Source organism: Phoenix dactylifera, chromosome 14 (assembly GCF_051530095.1).
Source record: "Phoenix dactylifera cultivar Ajwa chromosome 14, Ajwa_hap1_PhDact_Kaust_v1.1, whole genome shotgun sequence".
Classification (NCBI taxonomy): domain Eukaryota; kingdom Viridiplantae; phylum Streptophyta; class Magnoliopsida; order Arecales; family Arecaceae; genus Phoenix; species Phoenix dactylifera.
In genome coordinates this window covers 15,156,614-15,167,941 of record NC_143203.1, presented here as the reverse complement: position 1 = coordinate 15,167,941, position 11,328 = coordinate 15,156,614, and positions in this window count along the sequence as shown.

Below are 11,328 nucleotides of genomic sequence, written 5' to 3'. Positions count from 1 at the left end.
TAAGTAGCTCCTTTATTATTCCTATTACCATCCTTTAACTCAAATTTTCTTTTAGGACTTAAATGTTGCATACTCAAGTGCTTCCTTTTGCTAACCTATGAGGTCAGCACCATTAGAATATGTTGGTTTGCCCTTTGTCAATATCCTAGTCGAGTCATCTGCAGTAAACACCAGGTCTAACTTACTTCTCCAAATAATGTCGTCAAAACTATCCAACTTGTCTTCTCTTAGGATTTCCATTAAGAGACTAAAATTGCTCAAATTCATTTCTACACTAAGAAATAGTAATAATAAGCCAAATGCATATGAAACATAAATGTGATCATAGATAAATTCTACATGATCAGAATTTTCCACCTTACAGTACCTACTAGAGTTTGGTACAATCTCTTGGTGTACTAACTCAATGATAGAACCTGTTGAGTTCTCCATCCTATGGAATACCTATTCACATTGCGAGTGAAGACAACTTGATAGAGTAGATTGCAACTATCCTTCTACCCTTTGGAGAAACTAATATTGTAAATAACATCATCATTTATTAGCATTCCCTTGGCGGAACCTTAATATACTATCTCGTCTCCTATGGAATACAATGTCTTATGCCTTGGGGTTGCCTTTGTACCCATCAATTAAGCATGACTAGTTTTCTTATCTCGAGTCAAGTTCTCCTGGCGAGCTCTATGTGACTATTCACATTCAATAGTTTCTTCTAGATTCACACTCTACTGCAAGCATACAAACAACAGCAAAGCTGGCCTTTGCACAGACATGTGTTTTTCCCCAACATATACTAGCATCTCATAGGGTGGACAGTGGAGGGCCATGATGGCTTAATATTTACGTTCTTGTACATGCTTAGCAATAAATCTAGCTAAAGGATGGAATACAAATGGTGCATATCATAGCAATAATGTTTTATACACTTATGCATGTAACAATATGCTTTATATCACATACAGAAAGCATGACATATAGATAGGCAAACCAAAGACAATCAAAACAAACAAGATAATTAACAAATCAAAACCTCAAATGGTAATAGTGGTGTCATAGATACAATCACAGAATCATATCCTTCTAGTAGTTGATCCATATCCCTATGTTACTATATATGACATATCCCAATCAGATCCTCGATCCATGCTACTATGCAACTCTGATATATCCCTATAAGATCCTCATGGTTTTCTAATGTGAAAAATACAAAAAAAAAAGGTAGCCCATAGGTGAAAAGGCAAGTGTGTCATCCCTTTATACTGACCTATATATCATACCAATAATGCATCATACACTTATGCATATAACAATATACTTTACATCATATACAGAAAGCATAATATCTAAATAGACAAATTATAGGTAATCAAGATAAGCAAGATAAGCAGTAAATCAAAACATCATATGGTAATGGTGATGCCATATATACAACCGCAAAATTATATCTTTCTAGTAGTTGATCCATAATGCCACTCTAACTTATCCCAATTAGATCCTTGATCCATGCTACTATGCTACTCTAATATGTCCTAATCAAATTCTTGTGGTTTTCTGATGTGAAAAATATAATAAAAAAAAAGTTGGCCAATAGGTGAAAAGGCAAAGGCCTCATCCATTTATACTAACCTTATATAGTATCCTAACATTGATATGTCTAGGCATTGAAATTTAAAATATCAAATAAAATAAAAATACATTCATTCATATTATATTCCACCACTATACCATGTCAGCACTTACTAATAAAGTATCCACTTGCAATGGTAGTATATCTTATGTACAAAATATAAAATCACCACACATATTCAATACAAAAACTGATAAATATGTGATTTTATCGAGAAGACATTAAATCCTCCCACTAAATTAGTCCAAGATTAGTCCAACCATTTCAATAAAACCATCATCTAATGATGATGTTCATAATATACTTATTATTAACATCATCCAAAAATGCAAGTAAAAACTGTGTAGCTCATCAACTATTTTAGAAAATACCTGATTTTAAATTAAACTTCCATCTCTTTCTTTAGATCTAAAAAACAGGGAAGAAAAGCAAGTGATAAACCCTAAAACTAGGATGTCTTAAGTTTCCAATCATTATAATTACCCTAAAACTTCCATCCGTTTACTTGCTAAAAATTTAGACCTAATACAAGTAATGATTATCCTCATAAATCTTGATTTAGATAGGATATTTATAGGTTCTAATATCAGCAATAATTTATAATTTTAAGTCATTAAAATATGATTGCAAAACATGTACATACTCATCACAACCATATAAATTACACTAGTTGCAGTTGGACAACCCTGGCTAATATTATATTCCTACTTTTTCTGATTTAATTTTAGCATGATCTAAACTAAGATCATAGGTCAATAATATTAGAAGAATTTCAGATCATGGAAGTATACATAATGAGCTAAAAATTAGGGTTGTGCTCATGCCAACAACGAACCTAATAGAACGGTTGGTAGCACACCACTAACTAAGCTCTTAGACATGCCCAATTCAGTGTGGAAAAAGGGTCCAACCTAATAGGATCAAGGATGCATAGCCTGGTTTCAATAATATTAAGCTAACTAAAGTCCTAATCTAATTAGGATTCCTATGAGACTTTCTTATTTTAATTACATACCCATATTGATAAATCTTTGTGTGACTTTGTCAATTTTTAGATCCAATTAGGAGTATTTTGAGGTGTTTTACACATGCATGGAGTACCATAAAAAATTAGGATTCCAACCTCATTGGGGTAGAGGTGGGCGGTATCATATTAGGAAGTCTACTTAATTTGACGAGGATAGGTTAACTCGGAAACCTATCCTTATTCAACTATAGAAGTCCATGTTAATTTCACACTAGGATCCAATCCTAATTTTAAAAAGGGAGTCCAAGATGATGTGGCCAGTCATAAGTAAGGTACCAAACTTAATTATAATAGGTGACCATGGCCTAGATATTAGGGAATAGGGTTATAGTCAAACTAGGACCTGCCATATCAATATATCTGATCTAGCCATTTAGAACTTGCTTTAAGTACATCACAAGCATGATTACAAGCATTGGAGAGCAAGGTGAAAGGCCTCTAAAACTTAGGATTCTACCTCCAATTAATTTGAGAAAATTAGGAAAGCAAAGAATTATTGGATCATACAGGAATTCACTATTCATAGGAAACCCTGCAATCCTACTCTAACTATAACTCTAGTTTCTCATATCTTGACCTCTTAAAACTCATAATGTAAGTATAGATATGAGTCTTGGGCAAACTAATCAAAAAATATCAAAACAAGAAATTTTGTTAGATTTTATCAAATTAATGAACATAAACCGATCCTACTCCTATAGGACTTCATGGAGATGCAAGATGAACCTTCTTATTTCATCCAATGAAAAAGAAAATTCAAGAACTCGGATCAGGAATTTACCTATAGTGGATATAATCATGCGAAGTTAACCAACTAATTGAGGAAACGAGGCCACTTATTTATGCAATTTTAATATTTTATATTTCATCCCATAAGAGGAGTAACTTCAGATATAGTTAAGAGCCAGATTTGAACCCTCTCTTGTAGATCAAAGTTAGACCCATGGCCCTCCTTTATTATCCAATGAGATCTATGCTATCAAAAGTCCATGGATGCATGATATAATGCAACCCTATGCATGATCCATTAATTCTTGTTGTGAATCCATATAAATCAAATCTAGAAAAATGATACAATCATATTTTATGATCCTCATCTCATGTTGGAGATGGAGAAACCATAGGGATGTCCTAGAAGGCAGTGTTGGTCCTAGAACCACCCCCTCATCTACTAGATGCTCCCTACTTAGGGTGCCATAGTTAGTAGGGTTGGAGACCATTGCCTAATTGACCACCCCAACTTGGATCCAATCTATGTAGCCCAGGGTTGACCCAAGTTCAAACTTACTTGACCCAACTTAGCCCAATCTCTATATCCATGCTATTTCTCCAACCTAATCTCTTATTGAATCAAATCTAAATCTTTCTTCATCCAATCTATTAGGGAAATTAATAAGAATTTTAGTCCAGTTGACTTAGAGATAAGGCTATATATGTTATTAAGATAGGTCAATTGAAGTTTCCGCTCACCAAACATTTGTCTTTTCATGTTTACTTAATTACACATTAGCTACATGGTCCAGCATGGCAATATGGAGCCCATATTGCATTACTAAATCTCTTAATAAGTAGGATAAAACTAATTGATTTTTCTATTCCTACACAAGCTATTTTCTGTAATTCAGTCCTCTATCATTCCAATCTCCCCACATGACTATTGAATATAACACTGTCAAATCCATAGCCATAAGGTTCATGGCCCATTAAAATCCTGGATCATGTCAGACATATTTTTATGAAAAGTGTTCGAACAAATCCCTATTGAAAATAATGAATTATTAGCTATTATAATTCTACAAAAGAATTATTTTCAAAATCTTTTAAGATAATACCCAGTCAGTCTAATATGTCTGACCATATCTCTATTCTAATATGAACTCTATGCCATTATGATGGTTTTCATGTTATACAACCTGACCGTCTCTCATCTTCAAATTTAGTAAGCCATTGTGCTCCCTATCAAGAATATACTCCAAGGTATCATAGCCAATATATGAGTCCAACTGCAAATTTGCCGGCCTTCGAACTACATCAAGGTGTCCTATCCTTCATATCAAAGGATCACTTGGAAGCTTGTATATCTGATTTGCACCTCTATCTTTAACAGTGCTTTGTGAGGTTGATTGCAAATGCAGACTATCCGGTATGAAATAAGTAGGAGTCAATGTGAGGTTTGATATTGGTGAAGGAGGAACCCAACATCATCATTATCCACCTTAATAATCTTACAAATGCAATGCCCAACCTCATGCATAGCTGTGAATAAACTTTTAGTATATAGGAATATCCAATTATCCCATGAAAAATACTCCATAAATCTCTAAAGTATTTGTGCATTCTTTTTGAGCCCTATGGCCTATGTTTGACAGATTGCCTTTATCGTATATGACTATGTAGATAGGAGATGGCTATAATTTTTTCAACTATTTTTAGTGTTAAATATGTAAATGACTTTTAAGACATACCCCTCTTCCAGTAGAGGATGCAATGAAGAGGTCTGAAGAGTTCTAAGTCATGGCTTGCACCTAGCAGAAGCCCTGGCTTATGGCTCTCGGTGATGTGGCCTACTGGGTGCTATATCCAGCTAACCTTGAAGGGAGACCTAGGCAAGCATCCTCCTTATCATGAGGACCATCTGGCTTGGATCACTCAAGCAACTCAAGAGATGAAGGCAAGAAGAGGCCAAGAGAGATGATTAGGGGCACAGGAGTTGGGCTTGTGCTAGCCAAGCTGATAGGCATCTTTGTCTTCCTCTACCTCTATGACAAGATGGTCTGGATAGAGAGAGAGAGAGAGTAAGGGAGAGGAACATTGGCAATGTGATTTCTAGATGGCAACAGAGAAAAATAGAGAGAGGGAGAAGGGGAGAGCTTGCCAAATGTGTTGATGGAGCTATTGACACTCAGAAGCGAAAGCTTGTAACTTAAGAAGTAGCATTGAGTGGCTCAACAAGAAAGAGGGAGAAGGGGAAGGAAAAGAAAAATAGAGTAAGGAGAGATGCACAAATAAGCTCAGTGATTGAGGTGGTGTATAAGAGAAGAAGCATAGGAGCTTGGGGGATAAGGTGGTGGGGTTGCTTGAGTTCAAGGCCCAAGCTAATTTGGGAGTAGGGTGTCATGATCCTTTATGGTACATGCTTTTCACCACAAAGGCTGGTGTATGCATGGATGGTTGTCGCCCATTTCTCAACCTACCATGTTTGGCACATTAGCCATTTTTGGCATACCAATATGATGGCCAACAGCCATCCATTTTCAAGAATGGAAAACATGACATCCATCCAAACATGCACTGGCTTTTGCAATGCAAACTACAAGGGATTCAAATATGAGCCCTAAGTCATGGACCTAAGATAGCTCAGAGTATCATACCCCAAGTCATGGACCTAAGATAGCTCAGAGTGTCACACCATGACTGCTTGGCAAGCCAATGAGGCCACCCTAAGGTGAGTTGGTGGGAAAAGTGAAGGTTTTCGATGATATTTGAGTTTGGTGTGGATTGGTGAGATCATAGATAATGGTTGTGCTCGGATCTACAAGGATATGTTTGTCATTCGTCGAATTGGTGAGATCGACTGATTGTTCATATCCGAGAAAATGTATAGGATCGATGAAAATATGATCCACAAAGACAATATCACTATGATCTACTATGATCTACAAGGACAATATCACCATTCTTTGATCGGTGATGATTAGATCTACATGGAAGTTAGGTGATGGCTGCATAGGAGGGTCATCCGTGGTCGAATTGGTTAGATTTGTGCTCGATAAGGATGAGATTGTCGATGAGGATGTGGACGCTAGCAAATAGGCAGTGTCGTTGTGGAGGTGAGCTAAGTGGTGGTTGGGTACTTGGGTGAATATAGCGGCCTAGTGGTGGTGGTAGTGATTGCATGTGCCTGACACTTCTACGCAGAATGAAGAGAGACCAACTTTCCAATATTAGGTTGACTAATTAGAGCTAGGCTTTATTTTAAGTTGGGCTACGCCTGTTTTGATTTGTGGTTAGGATGTACTATCTTCCTTAGTTGTATATAGTCAAACTTTGATGCTCGGATTGGGTTGTGGGTGTCTTTTTTTTTATTTTATTTTTCTTTATTTTTCTCTTTCTTTGTTCAGTTTTCACTTCCTTTTATATCTATTTTATTTCTATTCAAATATACGGTCTCACTTATCATTTTACCTAAGAAGAACAAGAAGAAGAAGAATTTCTTGTAGCGGTGAGTCTACCTTGTGCATGCATCACATTCTCCATATGCGAATAAGGTAAACTTGGTAAAATAATTTTAAGATGAGCCACTTTTACATATGCTTAGTTTACCTCATATGAAAAGATGAGACGATGAGACAAAGATATGCCAATGATTAACTAATAAAAGAGTCGGAAAGTTTTAGCATAATGTATTAAAGTATGTGAGCTAACCCGAATAATGAAAACCTTGCTTGATCTGATTGCATGGAATTATAAGACCAAGTCTCAATGATATAGAGCCTGGTGCTATGTTTGGTGCATACACTACAAAAGAAAGGATATCTTCCGGCGGTTTTTTTGGTCTCTACCGATGCTTTTAAGCATCGGCGAATTTTCAGCCCACGCACCCCAAAGCGTGGGTCAGATGTCGGGCAGGTGGGCGTGGGTCCGGTTTTTGCCGATGCTAAGAAAAAGCGTCGGTAAAAACAGGGCTTTCCCGATGCTAATAGAAGCATCGGCAAAAACGACATTCGCCGACGCTTTAAAGTGTCAGGAAAGCCCAAAGCATGCCCAGTTTTGGGTTTTCGCCGACGCTTTAAAGCGTCGTTATAAATATTTTTTTAAAAAAAAATATTTTGAATCAGAGCCACGAGTCGCTGTGCACCGGCTCCTTTCTGTCGCTGTGTCCCTCGCGAAGTTGATCCCGAGCGCCGGCTCGGGCAGCTCCGGCGGCACCTCCTTCGCCGGCAACGTCACCTCCGACATCCCTCCAGGATGCCCATACAAGCACAAGTTCTCCTTCTCTACATCAAATCAACCCACACCCAAATCCCTCAATTCCAAGAACCAGATCCAACACCAAAACAACCCTGATCTCAAACTTCTACCGATCTTTACCAAAAAAAACAAAAAAAACTCACCTGGATCGCACATCGCATAGAACTCATCGACATCTGAGGGTAGAACAGATCTCAAGAAAATATGAGAAAACAACCAAAAAAAAGTCGAAAAGATCGAGCAAAAGAGGGATTGGAGAAAGGTTTGGTCTCTGTACCTCTATCTCTATGAAGCACTGGTGATCGATGTTTCTGGAGAGAGAGAGAAGACGAGGAATGGGCGAGAGAGATGTGGGTAATACTACTGGTTAAATAGATGCTTTCCGATCTCTGGAATGGGTTGAGGGAGGAGTGACCCTTCCGACAGGGGTTGTTTGGAGGGGGGTCGTTGGCTTCCCTCCCTACTTCCGCACCGGCACCGGAACCCCGTAAGCCCCACCCTCTTCCGGCAACCCGCGCACCGGCTCACCCGCCTCGCCGGCGACACCACCGCGGCGGCAGCATCAGCCTTGGCCGCCGGCCCCTCCGCACCTCCCCTCCCTGCTTCCGCTGCCGGATCCAGCGACTGAGCCGGGGCGGAGCTGGCTTTCTCGTGGCTGGAGCGGGAGGGCAGCAAGGGGGAGGCGAATCCGGCTGCCTGGAAGCAGGCTTGGCACATGTTGTTGGTGGCGGGGTTGCCGTAGAAGCCGCAGTTGTTGATGCAGAGGGTGAGAGTCTTCGGGACCTGGAGCTCCTCTCTCTGGGCCATTTCTCGTCTTCGATTGCTCGCTGGGGTTAGGGTCAGGGTTTCGGGAGGATTGAAAGATCTGTGAACGCGAGAGGAGAGGGATTTTGAGCGGCCCGTGGAGGGGAGAAGAGGCGATGGAGAGGGGTTTTTCAAGGGGTGGGGGAGAGGGGGGAGAAGGTCATGGCAAGGAAAAGGAGCCCCATGGGAACTTATTTTACGACAGCGTGAGGGTGGCTTCCGGCAGGGGGTTGTTTGGAGGAGGGTCGTTGGCTTCCGACGACGCTTTTTAGCGTCGTCTTAGGCCTGCGACTACACCGATGCGTATTAGCGTCATTTTTTGCCGACGCGTTTTACAAGCGTCGCCAAAAGTTTAGACGTTAGACCGAAAATTGCCGACGCTTGTAAAAAGCGTCGGTAAAACCGACTTTTCCTGTAGTGATAGACTCACTACAAGAAAATACATATTCAGCGACTAAGATTTTAGTCGCCGAATAACCATATTTGGTCGCCGAAACCTTTTCGCGACTAGCATACTCTTCGTCGCCGAACCCTAGTCACTGAAAGATTTTGGCGACCAATATTGTGTGGTCACCTAAGGTACACCAACAATGACCAACATTTGGTTGCCGAAGAAAATTTTCAGCGACCAAATCTATTGTCGCTAATTTCAACGCCGACCAAATAGTTAGTCATGGAATGTTTGTCTTCCGCTACCAAAAAAATGGTCACGGAATATCTATCTTCCCCCACCAATAGTTTGGTCGCAGAATGTATTGGAATGCATTAGCAACAAACATTTTTTGGTGGCAGAAAGTATTAATCTTTATTTAATTAACAATTCAAATTATAAGCTTAATATTTATTTTTGGGCTCGTTCCAAATCCTGTACAACCAACACAGCCTATCCAATATCCATATTGCACAATACATTTGCTCATCCAAATAGAAGTATACACAATGTTGGAGAATCCATAATCATTCATTATAAATATCATTATCTATAAGTCTAAAGTCAAGCATACCTATTAACCATACATCACAATGTTTCATCCATACCATATGTTAAGGTGATAATTATCACCAAACACATCAAAATGTAAATTAAAAATCCCAAAATATCTGATCTTGCTATTTCTCTAAACAACTATCATGTAGACAAAAATATTCGTATACCAAAAACTGGATTCTGCTTGTAGACAACTCCACCATGATCATCTGAACAAAAGCTATCCATGTACCAAAAACTAGATTTCACATGCTAGGAAGGAGGAGAAGGAGTTAGGGATCGCGTGGGGGGGGGGGGGATGGGTGAGTGCCGGGGCCGCGGGTTGAGCGGCTGCAGGGGTTTTGGGAAGGGGGAGGGGGGGAATTTGGGCGGGGCGGCGACACTTAGTTTCATTTTGAATTTTTCTCTTTCTATCTTTTTTATTATAATTATTCAAAAATAATATTTTTAATATTTTTAGAATTAAAAATTAAATTTGGTGACGGAAATTTCTGTCAATAATCCATCACTGATAAAAATAATCTTTTAAAAATTTATAAACACTTGAGTTATGATTTTTGTGACAGCTGAATTTGTCCCTGTCTGGTTGCAATTTCGGTTACCAGTTTTGTGACAAATATTCCGTCACTACGGTGGTCACTAAGTTTTGGCGTCCATCCTACCCGCGTATTCTGTGACCGGTCTGTTACTAATCTGTCACTAAGTTCACACCACGATGACCAAATTTCTGTATGTCACTAATCCGTCACAAATAGTGACAGATAACGGGCCGTCACTAGTTTTCCGTCACTATACGCTTGTTTTCTGGTAGTGAAAGTTGTGGAATTGAGATTCAGCCGAAGAGACGAGGATATGCCTAAGTGAATTAAGGTGTTAAACGGCACGGTTAAAAATAGGCAGTTTTTTTTTTTTGAACTTAGAAATTAGCATCTTACAGGGGCTAGTACAACATCATTCGGTTTTACGGAAACCTTCCACTACCAAAAGTTTGGTCACTAAAAAACTCAAACTTTCTGCCCAATTTTTTCATCGGAAAAAGGCGCCATTCGTAAAAATTTTCCTGGATTAAATTTTTTTTAGTCGCTGGAGGTGAACCTTTAAGGACTAAAATTTAGTCGCCAAAAATTTTACCTCCAGCCCATGCGAAATATTGGACTCGTGCCAACTTGGTATTGCTTTTCCGCGACCAAATATGCATTTAGTCGGTGTAGGACAATTATTCAGTAACTAACAAGAACGTTGGTCGCAGATAGCCTTATTTTCAGCGACCAAACTTTAGTCGCCAAACGTTTTACTTCCACCCCGCCAACTTGGTTTTGATTTTTCGCGACCAAATATGCATTTAGTCGGTGTTGGACAATCATTCAGTAACTAACAAATATGTTGGTCGCAAATAGCCTTATTTGCAGCGACCACTATTCATTTAGTCGCCGAAAGTGGTCGCTAAAAGTGTATTTTCTTGTAGTAACTATCTCCCCTTAAAAAATATATAATTGGTGGATGTAACAAGGACCGCACCCAAAAAGACTTAATTGAAATGTGTTATTTGGGTTCCTTGGCTCTATATAAAAACACTAAGATTTACCTAGTGCCTACCAATATGGGACTAAATATATGCCCCACAAGTTCTCACATACTTCCCTATTTAAACCCTTGTGTCCTCGCTAGGGGTCCAAAGCTATTTATAAGTATCCCCAGATCTAATCATAACACCATAATCAACCCTAATAGGCATGTGCTACAACATCCCTAAGTCCATATGGGTGGGCTAGATCCACTTTGAAACTATTTGTAATAATCTAGTATCTCACCCAAAAAGGCTAACCAGAAAGTATTATTTGGGTTATTTGGCCCTGTAATAGTACCTAAGATCTACCCAGTGCATAACCAATATCAAACAAAATATATGCC